At 34.7% G+C, this 21,005-nt stretch overlaps 1 long non-coding RNA gene and 1 pseudogene across 2 annotated transcripts in view; both read left to right on the forward strand.

Moving 5' to 3' along the window:
• The window catches only part of LOC144287935 (uncharacterized), a 315,519-nt gene extending 301,625 nt beyond the window's left edge, over positions 1-13,894 (forward strand). The window contains exons 3-4 of one of the 2 annotated variants that reach the window (XR_013355765.1): positions 5,318-5,374; positions 13,337-13,894. This is a non-coding gene — a long non-coding RNA (uncharacterized LOC144287935). The remainder of the gene's footprint in view (positions 1-5,317; positions 5,375-13,336) is intronic. The other variant, XR_013355764.1, reaches the window with a different exon arrangement.
• Positions 13,895-16,922: 3,028 nt separating this feature from the next.
• LOC144287633 (nuclear transcription factor Y subunit alpha pseudogene) lies at positions 16,923-18,647 on the forward strand (annotated as a pseudogene).
• Positions 18,648-21,005: the final 2,358 nt, after the last annotated feature.

Consider the following 21,005-nt stretch of genomic DNA (forward strand, 5'->3'; position numbering starts at 1 on the left):
AATCATTTCTTCCATAGGTATTGAATTCTGGACTATGTAATATGTTTTAGCAAAGCATTGTTAGGATAATTCCCAGGGAGAAATTTGGTATTACAACAGTCAACTGCAGTTAACTGTTGGCTTACTTTTGGTATTCTTTTAAAACAAAACCATGAAAGAAAGTTGAGTTATTATGGAGAGAAGAGAATTGAACTTCTTTTTTATGATGGAGAAAGTTGGGAAAATTTTCCAAAGCATTTAGAATAATGTTGTTCAGAATGTTTTTGAGTACCTGATATGTATCAGGTATGAATTAGAAACCATGCAAAAATTTCTCATTTTTGTTTATTAGTGAAGAGGGAAATGGGAAAAACAAAAGAAAACAACAGCAACAATAATAAGAAAAACATCCCCCACAAAGTGACTAGGTTGGCTAGGTGGCGAAACAGCTGGGCCTATTATATATAGTGGTGGCAAAGTAAAATTGTACAGTAAATTTGGGAAACAGTTTGACAGTTTCTTATAAACTTAAACATACACTTACGTTATGTTCCAGGAATCTCACTTTTAGATATTTACTCAATGAAATGCAAACATGTTCACATAAAACCTAGCAAGTAAAGGTTCATAGTAGATTTATTTATAATGATTTTAAACTGATAACCACCCAAATGCCATTCATGTGGTGAGTCAATAAGCAAACACACTGTGGAATGTCTAAATAAAGAGAAAACCTTATTAAACATACAAAATCATGGATGAAAACACAAGTGTATCATGCTATTTGAAAATATCCAGACTCCAAAGTCTATATCCAATATGACTCCATTGATAGGACATTGTGGAGAATGAAAAACTAAAGGAACAGGAAATATCAGTGTTGCCAGAGGTTGGTAGTTGAAGAGGTTTACTACAATATGGCACAGGAGAATTTTTGGAGTAATTCAACTGTTTTGTATCTTGATTTTGTTGGTGGCCATATGACTGTGAGTGTTTTTCAGAACTTGCAGCACTTAACACTAAAAATGATAAATGATAAATGTCATCGTATGTAAATTAATTTAATAAAAATGAGAAAATGTTGAAGGAAAAAAAGTCTGGTACAGAGTCTAGTGAACAGATGTGTTACTTCCGTGATTGCTATACTTATAGAATTAAAGATTATATGACATGCAAAAGAAATGGATTAATCCTAACAATACAATACTCAGTTAAAAAAGTAAATCTCTAAAAATTCTTATAGCATCATAGCCATTTTATAAAGTCAACGAAAGCTAAGCAGCATTTTTTCCTTTTAGGAATTCCTATAGTTAAAAAAAAAAGAGGAATTCCTATAGTTGTGACTCATTTGTGTGAGTGTACATGTGCATGCTTATATGTGTGTGCATGAAGTAAGACAATGGTCTACATAAGATACAGGATTGTGGTTTCTTTTGGGTGGTCAAAGGGCAAGAGCATATGCCAGCTTCATTTTCATTAGTGGTGTATATGTTGAGTATTTCCCTGTGGTAAACAGTAAATATGTTACTTACTTTTATTCTATAGATGAAATATTGTATGATAAAAATTTTAATAATAAAATAATAGCTTCTTATTGACAGCACATGTGTAGATACTTCCAGTATCTTTTATTATTGAATACTGAAGGACTGGAATCAGAGACCTTCATTTAAAATTAGTCTTTGTTGTGTTGTCTTGTGATGTTTCACAAAAAATTTAGTTGACTTCAATAAACCAAACTTTTTTTATAACGAAGTAACAGGTATTAACAGGTATTTAAACTTCTTAAGAAGAAAAAAATATTAGTACTAGAGTACCTAAGGTTTCTAATTACTTGACAAATACAAATAATGCATTTTCTGTAATGGTCTTAAGAAGTTAAATTCTACTATGGCAAAACAGTGGAGATAATGATAATAAAGAACTTCATTATCTGAAAATTCATTTTCTGATTTTTTAATATTTTTCTCAGTTATCCTAATGTGTTAAATTAAAAAATCATATTTAACTGAAATATTTGAGTTCATATCCTCATGAGATGTTTGCCAAGGATCAAATTCTTTGTTCACATTAAAAAGAGGAAATAACTTCAGGCATAAGATAGCTATGAATATAAAATAATTCCTAGGGAAATATGCACATATTACTTCAAATTGCATTTCAAGATTACAAAATCATGGGAAAAAGTTGCCTTTTGGAGTTAGGTAGTTTTTCCTATCCCAGTGTTTTATCAGGTCTAAGTTATTTTTTCTTCTTCTGTGCTCTTGTAAAACTTAGTCAAAATCATGATTCAGATAGAAGGAAACTAATGTGCTTATGGCAAGAACTGCAATTTTCTCAAAAGTGAGCAAGCAAATTGGATTATTAGCACTTAGAAAATGTATGAATATTCCACTCCACTATGGCTTTGTCTTCTGCTATTTGTGGAGAAATACTCTTAACGCAGATTATTTATCCTGTTAAGAAAATAATTGGTACACTTGAATACTTATTTTCTTTCACAAGAAAACAGTATTATTAGGCCAAAAAAAATGTAGATTCTTTGCAAATAGATTTTATTTGTTTCTCTCTGTTTGTTATTATAATAAACATTTGATATACAAATTAAGCATTTTGAAAAAAATGTCTAGAAGAGATTATAATTGTTTTAACGGGAGAAATTTTCAAATTCCAAAGAATTAGTTTTTATATCCAAAATATTGTTTCATTTCTAAAAATTTTCCTTAAAAATTTTGAGTGATTTAATATGACTGTTAATAGTATATAAAATGTGGTAATTTGCAGATGATATGGTTATATGCTTATAAGTAATTTAATTATATTTAAGAGAAATGCAAAAGTAAAGGCACTATTTTTCAGAAATAAAATGTTGCCTCAAATATTTTTACAAGCCAGATAAAAATTACTTTTGGGATTTACACTGAAGAAGCTAGATAATTACCTCTATTCTTCGATGCAATTTTGTATACTTAATTATATGCAATTATTTTCTATTATTATAAATGTTTCTCTCCTCTCTCTCTCTCTATCTCTCTCTCTTTTACTTGAGAAGGAGGCACTTTAATAGCCTCAGAATTCCATGACTTTTAAAGCTTAAAAAAGACAAATCAGGGTGCCTGAGTGGTCCAGTCAGTTGGGCCCCTGGCTCTTGGTTTTGGCTGGGGTGGTGATCTTGGGGTTATGGTATCAAGCCCCTGGTTGCAATCCACATTAGGTGTGAAGTCTGAGATTCTCTCTCCTTTTGTGTCCCCCTCTTCTAAAATAAATACCTCTAAAAAAAAAAAAAAAAAAAAAAAAAGACCGATCCAAACTCTTTGTTGCCTTCTCTGAGTATGATGTCTATACCGAAGAAACAGAAGCATATTTATGATTCTCTTAGTTGTCCACAGTGACATAACTAATTAAACCAGTAACTGACAGTCATAAATGCTTTTCTGTTAATTGTTGGTATTTTTGCAATTCCCATGTATAATATTCAACAGAAAAATTGAAGCACTTATGGCTAATTAAGAAATAGATCTTTTTTTTTTTCCATATGTAGAAGGGAAAGAATATAAGAAGGCCATATCTAGCATAGTATCAGGACTTGAGGAAAATATGGGCTTTTACCATAAAGTTAATTAAAATAAGGTCAAAATATTAAAACAAAAATCATTGTAATCACTTAAATTAGGTTTGCTTTACATGTATATTTTTCTTCTATAAGCAAATTGGGACTTGAAACTTATAGCTCATTTAAGTGTCTCTCATAACTATCCCAAAACAAATCTGAAATACATATTTAGTAATTTTGGAGTTTGTCGTAGATCCCAAGGTGTCTAGTCAACTCAGATTTTTCAAGTCTTGTGGAAAAGAAGAATTTATAGTGCCAAAGAGCTCACAGGATGGGTTTGGATCAGAAACACTTCAAAACAAAAAGATAATGTTGTCAGCAACAATTTATTTCTTAAGTTTGCCTCCAAATCCCATTTTCCCAAATAGATTTGGATGAGATCAGAGAGCTTGGTTCTCAGGAAGGTGAGGGTTATAGGAGGCAACTTTGGAAGTTACTATAATTAAAGGATTTCAAAGAGTACTGTAAAATCCACAAACTCTGAGAATAGCTTGGTGTGAATTTTTTAACCCATGTGGTATAAGGAATGTCCAGGAATAAAATATAATAATGCCAAATTCTATGACTATTGGTCTCTGCTTTAACTTATATGTGATTTCTAATCATAAAACCCTGTAAGATCAGTGTACCTTTAATATGCTTATCCAGCCTGTAATAGAGGAAACTGCTTGGAAAAATTCCCCACTATTTCATGATGTTTGTTTAAGTGAACTAAGTATTACCATTGTTTTTAGCAAAGTAAATTTTCCAAAGGGAAAAAAAAGTCTTCATATTAAACACAGAGAAAAATTGTATTACTGAGATTCCAGCATAGAAGTTGAGAGTAGTTCTATTTAAAAAAAAAAAAATCTGGCTCAATTTTGTATCAAGGAGAAAACTTTCTGATTCTGCCAGCTAGATTTAGAAATGACTGCCCAAAATGCTGTGAAATGCTAAAATAACGGCTGAGATGTACAGATTTCCTAGAAGTCCCTGGAAATTAATTTATAGATTTAGGAACACCAAAGTCTGTGACCCAAGAAGGAATCAATTATAGTACTTGACATCCAGCCCTAGGATCATTCCAAATTTGTCATTGAAACAAGATGCATTCTTAGATGGAATCATTTATCTCTGACATTCAGAGTATAATAATAGCATAAAGACCATGAAATCTCACTTTCCTACAGGAATTGCCTCATGCTAGGCATTGTTCTAAGCACTTTATATTATTATCTCACTTACTATTTTCTTCATTTTCCAGGAGAGGAAACTAAAACACCAAGAGAATGAGAAAGTTGCCCAAGAGGTCATAGCTAACAAATGGCAACGCTGTGCCATGATCTCAGGCTGGCAACTTTCAGAAACTTGAGTTGTAATCAATGCACTACTCTAACTTTTAACAGAGGAAGTAACATTCCTGGAGTAAGTTTTCAAGATTTCCTATCTTGTAACATTGAAGTTCAAGTGCCCAGTAATGAATACAAAAGCACACTGTAGCCTTTTGTATATTTTATGGTAAAGTAAAATAACTCTATATTCTAGAACTTGGGTTGTCATGCTCATAGAAAATGAGAAAAATCATTCAGCTTGAAGCCACCTACAAACTTTTATAACCTAACACACCAAGATGCCTTTAGCCTTTATTCCCTTACAAACAAATAACATTTATTAGATATGCATTAAATTACTATTGAAGAATAACAGTGATTAGTGAAAATAATGCCTCTTTTTATTTTCCTGTAGAAGCCCAGACTTCACTGACCTGAAGAAAAAAATCTAGCTTCATAATAAGAAGTTCTGGTATGTAATAAGAGGTGCCTACCTAGGGAGTTAAACCAATTAGCACTTAGAATCTAGACTGATGAAATTCCAACTGGTTGCAAACACTCTTTAACTCCTCTTTTTCATTTTTTTTCCTCTGAAGACAAAATGGTAGCAATAAATTGAGGTAAAGGGCATAGTTGTGATAATGTTCTGTTCAAATTCATTTGGCCATTTAGGTGGAGTTCTTTTATTTAAATTCGGTTTTGGACTTTTGACATTTCATTCCCTTGCTTTTCTTTCCAACACTCAACAATATAGACATCCCAAAATAATTCTAGGTAGACATTTATAGTGCTTTTTCTACTCTAAATGTGCTGAGCCCTCATGGTTCTTTTTTTGAACTATACATATTAATATAATTTATTTTCAATTTGATTTTCCTAATAACCAATTAACAGATTTCTGGTCTGTTTTAGATCTGCCTTTCAATCATAATCAAAGGATTATTTTTTTAACTAGGAGAAAAGCTGCAAAATCAACTTTAATTTGGATTATATTCAGTGAAAAACTTTGTGAATGTGACAAATTGATTTTATGGATGTATAATCATTATTAATCATCTTTCTACTTTTCATCATCATTGAGCAGCCAAATTAATCAAAATTTCAGAATATCTCTGCCAACTAAAAATAAATTACAACTTTTACTAATGCAAAACTAAACAGGTAATTTGAAAATGTATGTATAGATAGAGATTATACAGAAGTTTTGTCTTAATTTGAATGAAAAAAGGTAGTAGAAGTAATATACTTGACAACGAGATAGTATTATGTAGTTCTGAACAGCATATTTTTTGTATTTTTCCTTTATGTGCTAGGTAATTAAAATCCTTCATCAGTTCTCTTCGCCTTTATCACAGGCTCTTTTTATTTCACAGACCGGTTCCTCAACTTCATGGTGTTTTTGATCTAGTGGTTTATAACAAATTCCCAAAATACATTTGGATCCATTGTAACATCCAATTTCTTGCCAGAGTGAGTCTGACCTATCCTATTCTCACTTATTCTGCTCAGCTGTGTTATTTGCAACCTTTCCATTTCTGGTGTCAACAAATGTATAGAAGACAGAATGCCTCATAAGTGGCATATTGAGAATAAAGTGATGAACAGATATGATATGAAAAATATCAAGTTCCAAATAAATGTTAATGAGTGAAGCATGAGCTGTAAACCCATAAAAATTTCACATCAAACCAACTGGTTCTCATACTTGTTGCCCTCAAAGTTGGTTATTTACCAATACAGTGTGTAGGTCACTATTTTATAAGTACTGAATGATCAACATTAGCACAAATTAATAATAAAATTGCATCTGTTTTGCTGTCCCACTAATATAAGTTCAATTGTATTTTTGTATTGATTGACTGGCTTAACATTTTATACTACATAAGCATATATAATTTCATTTATTTAAAAAAATTTTGACAAAGTTTGTATGCAAAAATTTGTTATAGCTCATTCAGTATTCAGAATGATTTGTTCAGCAGGATGTGAAAATTCAGAAATAATAAAGAATAGAGGGTGCAGTTTGATATTCTTAGGCAATAACAAAGAAAGGGGAAATAGAATGGAGTCTCTGGAGCAAATAGTGAGTAAGTTCAAATACTGGAAGATTTCTGTTTGAACAAAACAGGATTGCAGTGAAACTTCATGCTTGAGTGAGTCCTGGTTTTAGTAGCTGCCTCACCTTACTTTTAGGCATGGTCACAATCAGCCTAATTAAACCACATTTTAATAATATAATTTGGTTCACAACCATGATTAACTATATCACTAAATGAAACTATTCTTTTACTAAGGAAAATAAAACTCACTCTGCTATGGCTTTCATAAATGGTATAGACTACTAACAATTAAGGAAGATTGCTACATGAATTATAATTCTTGCCTCTTACTACCAACCAGGAAAGGTAGGACCCTTTTCTGAAATAGACTGGGAAGGATTTCTCCCCCAAAAAAGGAATGGATTGGGAGTGGGAAACATAATTCTAAATCCCAGAGCCTTTGCCTTCTTTCTCTACCTACTCTTTCACCTGTGGGTGTTTTATAAGAATTGTCAATCCCTTTAGCTAGCTTTTTCCTTTGATAGCTTCAAATGAATATACAGGCTCTTTTAGTTTTAATGGAAATACTACTCATCCCTGCAGGGGAAAAGACAGGATAATAAAACATAATGAAATGAAAAAAAATTCTGTTTCGGTCAGGACAGACTATGTTATGCTGTGACAACAAACAATTCTCTGACCTCAGTGATTTAAAGTTTAGGTAAATTCTACAAATCTAAGCAGTCATTGGAGAGACTACCCTTTATAGGCAGCTCAGTGAGCCGGGCTGAAAGAGACTCCACCATCTGGAGACATGTACCTAGAATATACAACTTTCTAGTTCTGTGAAGTTTGGTGAACCATTCAAACCTTAGATAAGTAGCAAAGTATAAGGTTATGTTAGCCTTTGTCATGTGATCAGAGTGGGTTGCCTATCAGATGTGGAGACACAGACCAACAATACAAGCTATTTTAACAAAAAGAACAACCTATTATACACACAGTAGGAGACATGATAGTTCTAGTCTAAGAAGGGCTGTCAAGTGCAAAGAAACACCTCTCTATTCAAATGCTGCCCGATAAAATTAAAATTAAAGGTTCTCTTTGTCATCCTCTTTGAGGAAAGGTTAAGGTATTAGGGTGAAGGGTATTAACATTCTCCTAGACTGCTTACTTTGATTCTCCTACTGCTTACTTTGATGACTCTTACTTTTATGTGCATCATACAATATACCTTCTCCACATTCTACTTATCGATTTTTCCAGTAACAGACAACACTTTTTCCCTGCCATCTACTTACCAGCTAACATGCATATACACATTTACACACCAAACTGACAAATATTTTGTAAATATAATCTCTGGACTTTGGGGCTCTGGCAGGATTGCTAGAATAGCCTAGTGGTTTAATTGAGAAAGGGGAAAGATTAAAATAAAAATGAACTACATCCTCCTCTTGTTTTTTGCTTTTTTTTTTTTTAAAGGTTTTATTTATTGAGTCATGAGAGACACAGAGAGAGAGAGAGAGGGAGAGACACAGGCTGAGGGAGAAGTAGGCTCCACGCAGGGAGCCGTATGTGGGACTCAATCCTGGGACTTCAGGATTACGCCCTGGGCCTAAAGCAGGCACTAAACCACTGAGCCACCCAGGCGTCCCCTCTTGTTTTGTTTTAAGGCAAAAAGCAACAAAAAGGAGTATCTAAGAGGCTTCTAGGAAAGGAACTCTGGCAAAGAAAGTCAGGCCTCTAGGATCTCTCAGTACAACTTATAATTCAAAGAAAGTTTGGGAGGGTAACTTTTAACTTGTAACTCAGAGTGGGAGTTTAGGATTAGCGGGGAGTATTAGGACCCTGGACATGAGCTAAACTCTATTGGTAAATTTCCCCAAGTGAGAACATTCCTTACTCTTGCATCCACCCTGTAGCATCCAGTCTCAGATGCTGCCCAACAGATGGCTTACAACTGGTATGGGTTAGGAGACTCTTCATCTGTACTATAACTGGGGACACCTGCATGGAAGCCCTGTGGTTTGGTTGCCTCTACCTGGGTCTTCTGTGTCTGCCATTGATCATGTGCTTCATAATCTTATTATATACTTAATTAAGCACAAGCAGAGCACTAGATTTGAGAAGGGAGGTTACAACCTGCCAAACGCAATAATACCATATGGTAGTTGCAGAAAAGGAAAAAGAGGGAGTATATCTAGGATATCTAGGTCACTTTTCAGAATGGCACACTTTAATCTATTCCTTGGGCCCAGATACTATACCAGTTACCTGGCTGGCAACAGCTGAAAATGAAGGCTGTCCCCAACTATTTAAGCCATTGTACATTCTATAGGACTTGCAAGTGTCCTGGAGTTAGTGTTAATATGAGAGTGAGGCTAATGCCTCTTGACATGGAGAATTATTAAGGACAATAGAAAAGTGAGTGGACTCATTGTAAGTGGGATGAACAGCTTTTGTTATGCTTCCTAAATAGGGAAACTGTGATAGTAGATCAGATGGAAAAATATCTTATCTATCTTATCTTATATATAAAACTACACACAAGATTTTAGGAGATAATGCTATTTTATCCAGTAGGCAGAGTCAAGGTACAAAATAACAGGGAAGGTCTAACACAAGTCCCGTGATTCAAACAGTATTTCTCAGTTGTTAAGTAAAAACACTTCATTCTAGGTTAAGAGGATCTTCGAAGACACAAAAAAGCAAGATCCTCCTTACTTATATTATTATTATTATTATTATTATTATTATTATTATTAAGCAGCTTCTTTGCACATGGGTTATGGGGCCTCACAGTGGAACTAGAGTAGATTAAATGAAACGGTGGCACTCTCTTTAGACACCCATACCAACTTTGACCATATAGTTGTTGCCCTGTCAACAAGGGAGTGGATAAAATAACTGATTTGTTAAATTTATTTTCTTTATCCCACTAGCAGAATTTAACTGCGTCTACAATCTCCACATGGGAATACCTATGTTTTAGGTCCTCACTGTTATGATAAGACTGAATAAAAGGGGATTGAGTGGACTAGTTAGAAGCCTATAGAGAGGACATCCCTGGGGAATGGAGAGTGTCCATATGATCAATTTCCTGTGGTACGTGTGTAGAATAGTCTGTCAGGTAAAAAGACAGCTTTCCCATTTCCCAAAGGCATCTCTAATTTCTGATCAACAGCAACCTTAAGAGCACTTATAGTTTAACAAACAAAAATGGAAGGCTCTCCAATTCAACAATGGTACCCACTGGAGTAAAATATTCAATAAGAAATAAGAAACATGAATAAAGATACGTGATTTTTTTGGTTGTTGTTCCCAGAGACCACTACCATGAAATACACAGTTTGTCTCACTGGTACAGCTGAGGGGAATAGTTTATATGCAGCAAAATACACATATTCCACAAAATTTCAAAATTTCTCTAGGATGGTTCAGGCACAGCTTTTCATATTCAAACCTTGACAATAAGATGTAAGAGCAGAAAGTGTGTGTGGTCTTTGTGTTTGTATGTATGTATGCATGCTAGTGGCCATGGTAATAATATCAAGCTGAATATTAGAGGGAGTAATGGGTGATGCTACTAAATTTTTGAAATGCATATTAAAGAAAGATTAATTCAGGTTTGTTTTTGTTTGTTCGTTTGTTTGTTTGTTTTGCTAAAGACTGAATAAAAAGTTAGGGATAAGAGTCCTAAATGCTCTAGCATCATGAGGTTGAGATTGGGTTTTCATCTTGAATATGCCAAGACAGTATAGATCTTGGAGATGAGGTAATTACAAAGGGTTCAGGAAATATAGCCGAGTGGCAGAGAGGAAGAAACAATTATACAAATTTTATACTCATGTCAAACTTGCTTCAAGGAGAGAGTAATTCTTTTGAAAATTTCAAAAGTTATGTCCTCAAGTGGCCTTGTCTAGCTAAAAGGAGTTTACTGGTCATACAGATCCAGGATCTGAGATGTTGCTGAGAGATCACCTGCTCTAGTATTACAATATGGTGATACCTTTACATATGGCTAAGGATCCCTGAGAAATGTTCTAGTCAGTGAGCTACTGAATGTGATTAACAAAAAGAGGCTGTTGAACTCTCCAAAAGGAGAAAGAAGTATAATTGGAATTTATAAACCACATTTAGGTGGTGAAATGTGTCCAAACATAACACATTCAAGAGCTGAATCACATAGTTTAAATTATTTTTAACTTTTGTGTTAGAGTTTGTGATACAGTGAGTTTTGCTGAAATTACTGTCACCTATCAATTAAATTGGCCTTATGTTTATGTAATGTGGAATTGAAAACATACTTCACTAGGTTAATGAGAAAGTGTCTCCACACATCAAGGATTTTTAAATACTAGTTAAGGACGCATCAGTGAGCTGATTGACAGGTAGCACTTAGCCATACCTACCATAATAGAAACAAAAGAAGAATCAATGATACAATAAGAAACAATGTGGAGAAATAAAACTATTGCTTTTGTGTTCATATTCCCTCCCAATCATTGTCCTCTACTACCACTTATAACAGAAAAAAACCACTGTCTATATGGATTCCTTTCATCTGGGAGTTCTTTCTGTTTTGTTCTTCCATTTGAAGGGAGGAGATGTAATCACATGTATCTGTGACCATAAATTGGATTTGAATTTGAACTACTTATGGATGATTCTGTAAGAAATGAAGGTGATACCTTAATTGAATCTAAATCATTGTTCTCACCCATCCTCAAGCCTGAACAAGGCTTGTTCTCATTCATTGTTCATGGCTGTTTTTCAAACCAAGTTTTTTCACTTTCATATTTTACATTTGTTTCCTTATTCTTTGTGAAATTCTGAATGGAGCACCTATATTTTTAACATTTATTCATCTTTTAAAATGTTTATTGGAGTATAATATAAACTACTAAAGAGTGTGTACAAGAGTATAGTACACATACTTTTGACAAACTGATTTCATTGTGAAACTAGTAGCCTTGATCAAAAATCATAACCTCTTATAAGCCCTCTCATAGTCCCTTTGATTCTACCCTTTTCTTTTCTTTTTTTGTTTTGTTTTGTTTTGTTTCTACCCTCTTCTAAAGCAGTATTCTGTATGGGATTCTACAGTATTTCTTCAAAATCATACATTCTTTTATGTCTTGCTTCTTTCACTCATCATAGTGCTTATGAGATCTACTCATATTGCGTGTAGTCCAAATTATTCATTTGCATGGTTGGAAAGTATTACATTATATGGATATGCTGTAATTTAATTTCCATTATAATATTACTGGGCATCTGAGTAGTTTCAAGTTTAGGGTCATTAAAATAGTGCTATCATGAATATTCTGGTACTTGTCTTAGGGTTAATATATGTTGTAAATGTTTCTATTAAGCATGTACTTAGGAGTATAAATATCAGGTTAAAACATATGGAAGTGTTCAACTTTATTTTCTTTTAAGATTTTATTTATTTATTCATGAGAGAGGCAGAGACACAGGCAGAGGGAAAAGCAGGCTTCCCACAAGGAGCCCAATGTGGGACTCGATCCCGGATTCCAGGATCACACCCTGAGCCAAAGGCAGATGCTTAACCGCTGAGCGCCCAGGCGTCCCTTAAGTTTCCACTTTAAAAGATATCATCAAGTTTTAAACTTTTCCAAAGTGATTGTACCAATATAATTTACCACCAGCAGTATATGAATATTTATCATTTCACATTGTTATGGATACTTGTAATTATCCTTAAAACTTTTATCTTCTAATGGCTATATGGTAGAAACATTTTACTTTTGAATTGCATTTTTAGCTACAAGTTTTGTTTTTGTTTTTGTTTTGTTTTGTTTTGTTTTGTTGCTACAAGTTTTTTTTACAAAGGCTAGTTCAGTGTTGGCTCAGGTATTTTGGCACTTAGAGATTCCATAGGAATTATGTACTAATAATTTTTCAAATTTCTTATTTTCTCTTTAACCTAGCATTCACTTTGTAGTTTGTTAGTTACCAGATATGATGATTTTATTTGATTAATCTATTTGATTTCTAATATTCTAATTGATTTCTAATTTTATTGCAGTATGGTTAGGAAACATGGTTTTATGAAGTTTCTTTTGAATGTGAGATTTTCTTTTCTCTAGTGCATGGTTTGTTTTTAATACACCAAATGTATTCTCTATTTGCAATGCATAAAATTCTATAAATATACCAAAATTATTTGTGCAAGCCTAGGCAATTCCATGTTGCTGCTAAATAACTCACAACAACGAATACCAATTATCATAAGTTCGAAACTCACAGAATTAGTGGATATTAAAAGTGAAAGGGACGGTACAGACTTTGATTTTTTATTCTAAAAATGCCTTTTACCTCTTCAAATTTGTGGGCAGTACTGAGTCTGGTATTAATGTTTATTCCAGAATTGAAAATCTTTGCTGTAATAGGCCTGACCTGCAGTCCAGTTCCATTTGATGCATATACCTGGAGACTTGTTCTCTTGAGTTCAGTAGCCATCTCAAGCATGCAGTACTTTGGATCTCAAGATATAAGCAAATGGTAAATTGATTTATAATATATCCTGCTTCAGCTTAGAAGATACTCCATGATTCATTAAACTTGACTTTAATTAATGTAGCCTCTGTTAGTACAATTTGATTATTACACCTGTAAAATATATTTCTCCAAGCCACAATGTCCTACTGACATAATGAATGTATTTCATGTTGATCATATTTGTAATGTCATTGTACACCTTATAGTTGGAACGTTCTCTTACTGTTTATCTTCCCCTTTCTAAGTATGTACCTTCATCTCTGGGTAAGATCACCATTTTGGGGATCCCTGGGTGGCGCAGCGGTTTAGCGCCTGCCTTTGGCCCAGGGCGCGATCCTGGAGACCCGGGATCGAATCCCACGTCGGGCTCCCGGTGCATGGAGCCTGCTTCTCCCTCTGCCTGTGTCTCTGCCTCTCTCTCTCTCTCTGTGACTATCATAAATAAATAAAAATTATAAAAAAAAAGATCACCATTCTGCTCTTAACTTTTCTTATCTGTTTATTTTTATTTTGTCAATTAAGATGTGATCATCATATGAAAGATCATAGCAATACAACAGAAATATGATAATATTTCCACTTTTCAATGAATTATCTTCTGAGATTGTATTCTGGAATAATTATACATTAAAGGTGCTCTGCACTGAAATGCCTACACCGTGCCTAACACAAATGCTCTCAAACACCAGCATAAACACACACATACTCCAGTGTTTTGGAGGGGAAACTACAGCATAGGAAACCAGCTCCCATGGTAAAATTTTGATTATGTGGGGAATGTGACTGACATATCATATGCCTGACCTTGGTCATTTTTGAGTGAGATGTGATTCACAGAATATTAAATAATTAAGACTTTAGAGGTTATTGCACATTCACAAAGTAAAAACAAGCAGAAACAATAATATCATAATACATCCAAGTACATTCAGTTTTATAAAATTATAAAATTATATTTTATAGTTTGGGTTATGCTAATACAGTTCCTACAGAATTCTGTAGGTTTATTTCTCAGATGCCACAGAATAAATACGAATTTGGAACTCATGTGGTGAACTGATAAAATATGGGAAACTATGTTACTGAGCACATGATTTATTTTTTAAATTTTTTAAAGATTTTATTTATTTATTCATGAGAGACACAGAGAGAGAGAGAGAGACAGAGACACAGGCAGAGGAAGAAGCAGGCTCTTTGGGGAACCTGTGGGACTCAATCTCAGAACTCTGGCAGACACTCAATGACTGAGCTACCCAGGCCCCCTTACTGTGCACATGATTTAGAACTAAATATCCCCAGTACAGAATTCATGATATGATAATAGACACTAGGTGCCTAACAAGAATTTATGAAAAATGAAAATTATATATGGATATTTTCTAATTAATGTTTTTTAAATTTTAGAAACATTATCTAATAAACCTTTTTTCATTTATAACTATGAGTGAAACAAAAAAGAGATACTGAATATAATAATATTGGAAAGTAGCACATGACCAGAAGAGCAAACCATATAAAAAAGGTTAGAATTACAGAAACATTTATTTGCTATACATGTCATTAAAATTATATACTCAAGAATAATATGCACTGCACCATTTATTAAAAACATAATAACCTAACAACCGTATAAAATGCATGGTATCATGCTTTCTCCTCTTGATATCATTCAGGAGATTTAATTTACGTTATTTGTTTTCTAAAAACAAAGTGAATTCAGAAACCATCTTACCATAAGAATTTTAGTAATAGATTTTTTCATCTTTTCCATATGGCAGAGCATTGAAAATCCAAATTGTAAAAAATACACAGAATGGCACATTCTGTCATGCCTTTTGTTGAATTTCTTTATTTATTTATTAGTTTGTTTTTCCATTTGCCCAGGACTTTCAGTTGTTTCAGCCTCTGGGAAATATCCTCACATTATAAAACCCACATACAATTTAGAATGATTGACAGGTTCCAATGACGAGGGATCAAAACCGGACCAGAGGGGGCATATATGTCAACAATGATGCACAAATGTATCCCGGATATTCACAGAATTCTTTTATATATGTCTTACTGGGCATACATTTGGCATCAATGCCTAATTTGCTTAAATCTGGGAATATATTTCAAACACCAGAGAGAGTAAATAATGAAGTAAAACTGAAAGGGTAAAAATGCATTGACTGAAGAAGCACAGCTGATAATACAAAGATGTGCTGCCCTGAAAGTGAATAAAACAACAGAAGATTCTTTCAATACTCCTTGAAAGGTAGCGTGATCAATAATAGAAAACTTTGTACCACTGAGGCATAATGGAAGGCATTCAATGAGAGCAGAATAGAATATGAACGGAAATAATAAGCTTTTTTCTGAGGTTATCAGGAAGGAAGTTGCAGATAAGATGTCAGAATGGAAAACAAGGCTTCACAGAAGCCACATGAATATTCTCTCTAAAAGAAGCACGTGCAGGTGGAGACAAATATCTGTGGACACAATGAGAGTTCTTGATCACACAATACATGAATAGATGTCAAACATACTTGTAAGGAACATTTGAATGCGGAATGGTTGTGAGTTAATAAAGTAAAAGCACAAGTCCTTAATTGGTGTGAATATTTACAAAGTATCTCGTACTATGTCTGTGGTAATTAATTACAGGATTGAGCTGAATAGAGGATGCACAGAATAGTGAAAATTTGGATGTCACATTTTTTTCTCATTTAGAGCTCACTTTTCTCTCTTACTTTTCTTTAAAATTTCTCTGTTGAATATTTCCTATTTTTAATATAACCTTATCATCCTTTACTGTGAACCTCAAGTACTGTATAACTCACCAATTCTGATTGATTAGGGCTTGCACACAGGCATGGCTTCAGGGTGTATGGGCTGTGCAGTCGCCCAGCACTGGCACTCAGAAGGACCCCACACTCAAATTTCATACTCTACTGTTGCTGACTTGTTAATTCCTAATAATTTTTAAATAAAGGAATCCACTTTTCATCTTTCACCGAGCCCTGCAAATTATGCATCTAGTCTTGCATGTGTCGCCTTGAAGTTCAAAATCTGTTCTGCTCTTTTCTTCCACTTCAACAGAGGTGTATTTCAGGGAGATTCCTTTGCCCGTATAACTATCTTCAGAGTAGATTGCTATCACTCTCTCATTTCCTCTGGGTGGAAAATTTCTGAGGGATATTCTAAATTGTCTAGAGACGTGACATCATATGATTATTATTGTTGCCTAAGGATTCCTCCTTATTGTTTTTCTCAAGGATTTTATTGCTGCAGATTAAGTTAGAAGACTCAGGGCAACATAGATTTGTGAGGAAATGATGGACGTAATGTTCTTAGGGTTATTGTGGGGCACGCATTGGGAGATATCTAGGAGGCATTTGGTGAAATGGCCTGAATTTAGGAGACTGGTTTAGCATGGACATTGTCAGCCTTTCTGATTTTCACGAAGCCATGGCTGTGGATGTCAGCTAGGGATGAATGTGCCAGGCCAAATACCTGGGAAGTGCTAATTTCAAGGGTCTCAATGAGAAGCCCACATTAGACAAATAGAGCAGCAGAGATGTAAAATGAAAGAAGCAAAACTTGAAAGAGAATACAGCAATAATTCAGCTCACCTTCTTTATATATTTATGTTACTGTCAAATTGTATTCCTCCACTTTTTGCAAGACATTTACCCTGTTTCCCATATATTCCCAACATTTTTGGTCAAAATGTTTTTTACATTAAAGATCACGCTCAAATACCACTCTTAGTACTCTATTCTCTGATTTTCAGACAGGGGTGTTAGTCTGCAAATATTCCCAGAACTTTCTACTTCTCTTTTATCTCATAGTTTGTCTTTTCATTGGAGTTTCCTGTGCTTTTCTCACTTTTCCTACTGTGCTATAAGATGGTTTTATGAATAATCCTTGCCTAAATATCTTTGTATCTCCATCAGAAAGTAATATAGTCCAGTGTGCATATGAATACACCTATGTATGATATGTATTGAATGAAGAAGAAACTTCTAGATTTGAGCTGAGCCTCTCCAGCTATGCAGAGAAGCTGGTGGCCCTGGCCCATAGCCTGTAAGTGCCTCTGGGCATTCCAGTTCAGAGCCTGCTGAGGCCAGTCCCATGCAGGGATGTCACCACTGGATCAGGCATGTTGGGGGTATTGACCCTTTTAGAATGGTAGTGCCAAGTGGAGATGCATTCCCTTGTCCCTCACCTGAAGGTCCAGATGAGTTTCCAGGTACAGAATGGTCTTGCCTGCCTCAAATTTCCCTGTACTCTGCAGTGTACTTCACAGTCTTCTAGGACCTCTAGAGTGAAGTTCCTTGTGAATGGGATTCTAACTTGGTTGGACCATGGGGCGGAGTGAAGCAAATAGCAATATATTTTGACAAAGCAGATTGTCAAATTCAACAGCAGGTCCAGGGCATCCATTAGTGGTACAGGCCAGTGTTAATCACTAGCCTGTTAATCACATCAACTGGCCACCCTATCATGGCCCCAGCTGTCCTTTGTGGACTGGGTCACATCATCACACAAAAACCTGTATCTGGGAAACAGAATCTGTAGCAGATTTTGTTGGATCTGTGGAGATAGATCCAGCTCCGAGGAAGAAAAAGAGGAGAAATGTTGCAGGTGCAGGGCCAATAGCACCCCACTCAGCAGATTATCATTCAGCAGCCACAGGCAGCTTGCAGTGCCAGCCAGAAACAAACACGGCTGCAGATCACTGTCCAGGAGCAGCAAGTAGCACAGACTGTTGAAGGGCGGACCACCTTCTATCAGCCAGTTGATGCAGATGGCATCATTCTCTAGCAAGGCATGACCACCATCTCAGCAGCCAGTTTGGCAGAAGTACGGACTGTTCAGACAGAGGCCAATACCAACAAACCAGCAGTGGGCAAGGGCCTGCCATTATAACTCTACCAGTGGCAGGCTATGTGATCAATTCAGGAGGGACAGTAATTAATGATGGTGCCTGGAGGTGGCTCTGTGCCTTATCCAAGGTATACCTCTACCTGGGATGGAGATGGTTGAAGAAGGGCCTCTTTATATGAATGCCAAACAGCACCAGCATCTTTGTAAGAGGAGGCAAGCCTGGGATAAACTAAAGGTGAAAGGGACATTCCAAAGGAAAGAAGGAAGTACCTGCATGAGACATGCCATAGCACAGCAGTGTAGTGAAAAGGGGCAGGACGATTATTCTCTCCAAAGGAAAAGCACTGTTGCCCAGGTGTTGGAACTATACCAAATAAATTTAAAAAAAAACAACAGCAAAAAAAAAAAAAAAAAAAAAAAGCAATGGTACAGATCATCCAACTGTTCTCACATGGCCAGGCCATGTGATGCACATGATCAAGGTTGTATTCCTTGCCACTGTTTCCCACTGTTTTAGAATATTAATCAACTCTTTCGAAGGGATACTCACAATCTCATTCTGCCCTTTCGTACAGAGACCACTTAGTTTTTATTAAGAGTCTTGGTGTTGTAATTGCAGCAACGTCTGGCAAATTGAAATGGCAAGCTTTTGTCTCACCCTTTCAGTCCAGACCTATTTCAGGCTGTGGATAACATTGACATTTCACAGATTAGGATGAATCAAGGGACCCATGCCAGCCCAGCAGTACTACATGAGCACTTATGTTGACTGGGGAAGCAGGCCACCCAACTCAGCAGTAGAGAACCTTCTCAATCTAAACTATAATCATGGAAGCCATAGCCCACTCATTCCCACAGGAATTGGGTTAAACAGCATCTGTCCTTCTGGTTGGGTAGCCCATTCTGACTAACTGAATGGACATATTGCATTCATGGATGGCTTCCAGACACAGAAACTCAATATTACTTGGAAATAATAAATTCTCTGAGGTTTAAATGCATACATACATTACATATGTATATGCACACATACATACATATATTGTTTAGCTTAAAATAATGATTCTCAAAGAGTGTTTTGAGAAACAATAGTTCAGAGTGTGTTAAGAATTGTTAATGTCTGTGATACCTGGGTGTGTCTGCCTTTGGTTTAGGGCATGATCCTGGAGTCCCGAGATTGAGTCCCACATCAGGCTCTCTGCATGGAGCCTGCTTCTCCTCCCTCTTCCTATATCTCTGCATCTCTCTCTGTGTCTCTCATGAATAAATAAATAAAATCTTTAAAAAAAAAGAATTGTTAATGTCTGGCAGAAGGGGTCCTGTGATCATTATGGTAATATAAATGTTGAAAACTAAAGATATTTCTATACTTCTAGACTTATCAGACCCTCCAGTGTTTTTAAGTTTAGTGAAGATCTAAGGAGGTAGAGTGTGCAGCACTTGCCAACATTATTTTATGTAAATCAATTTATTTGTTTCCAACATCTAATGGAACCAACTTTTCTGTGAAATACACTTTAAAGAATATCAACTTAAGACTTAATAATTTTTTTCTTATGAAATAAAAATATGAAACTACTTGCTCATATACACATGAAAAAGGTGACACTGTTAAAATATTGAAATATTTGATAAAAGTAAATATATGTGACTTTTGATCTGATTTCTCTATATAGTGATGTTTTCACTATATAAATAATATATACTTGTAATATTGTGGCTACTGGTTATTGTAGTTCCATATTTGTATTTCTGAAATCATAACTTTCAATATTCTGACCATACACTCTTTTTTCCTATGTCTTCCAAACCCTTATAACTCCTAACTCTTTCTAACTCTTACTACTATGACCTCATTAAAAGTTCCTACTTATTTTCAATTCTCTCACTCAGATCATTTTTTCTTCACTTCTATCCATAATAACCCAAGAAAAAGGGAATATACTAAGGACTGTTTCACTGTGGATATTTGCAATGCTTAGTGTAGAGATAAATAAATAAATAAATAAATAAATAAATAAATAAATAAACAAACTTAAAAAAGTTTAAGAAATAACAGGTATTGGCAAACCTGTGGAGGAAAGATAACACTTTTAAACTGCTGATGGGATTGCAAATTGGTTTAGCCTATGAAAACAGCATGGAGTTGCCTCAAAAATTAAAAATTTAACTACCATATGATCCAATGTCCCATTTTGTGATATATATCCAAAGGAGATGAAATCAGCATCTTGAAGAGATACATACACTCCCATGTTCACTGCAGCATTATTTACAATAGCTAAAATATAGAAATGACCTAAATGTCATTGACAGATAAATAGAAAAAGAAAATGTGGTCTATGTATAGACCAATGAAATATTATTTAGCATTGAAAAGGAAGGAGATTTTGCTATATGCCAGATACTGGTACTTCCATGACACCACTTACAGGAGGTATAGAAAATAGTCATATATAGAGAATTAGAAAGTAGAATGGTGGCTACCATGTGCTGGGGGAGGGGCATGGGAAGTTGCTCTTTAGTGGACATAAAATTTCAGTAATACAAGATGATTACAGTCTAGATATCTGCTTTAAAAAACACATAAATAAAAATAAAAAAATAATAAAAAATAAAAAACACATAAATAAAACAAACAATAGCAATAATATGATAAAA

Source organism: Canis aureus, chromosome 17 (genome assembly GCF_053574225.1).
Source record: "Canis aureus isolate CA01 chromosome 17, VMU_Caureus_v.1.0, whole genome shotgun sequence".
Lineage (NCBI taxonomy): Eukaryota > Metazoa > Chordata > Mammalia > Carnivora > Canidae > Canis > Canis aureus.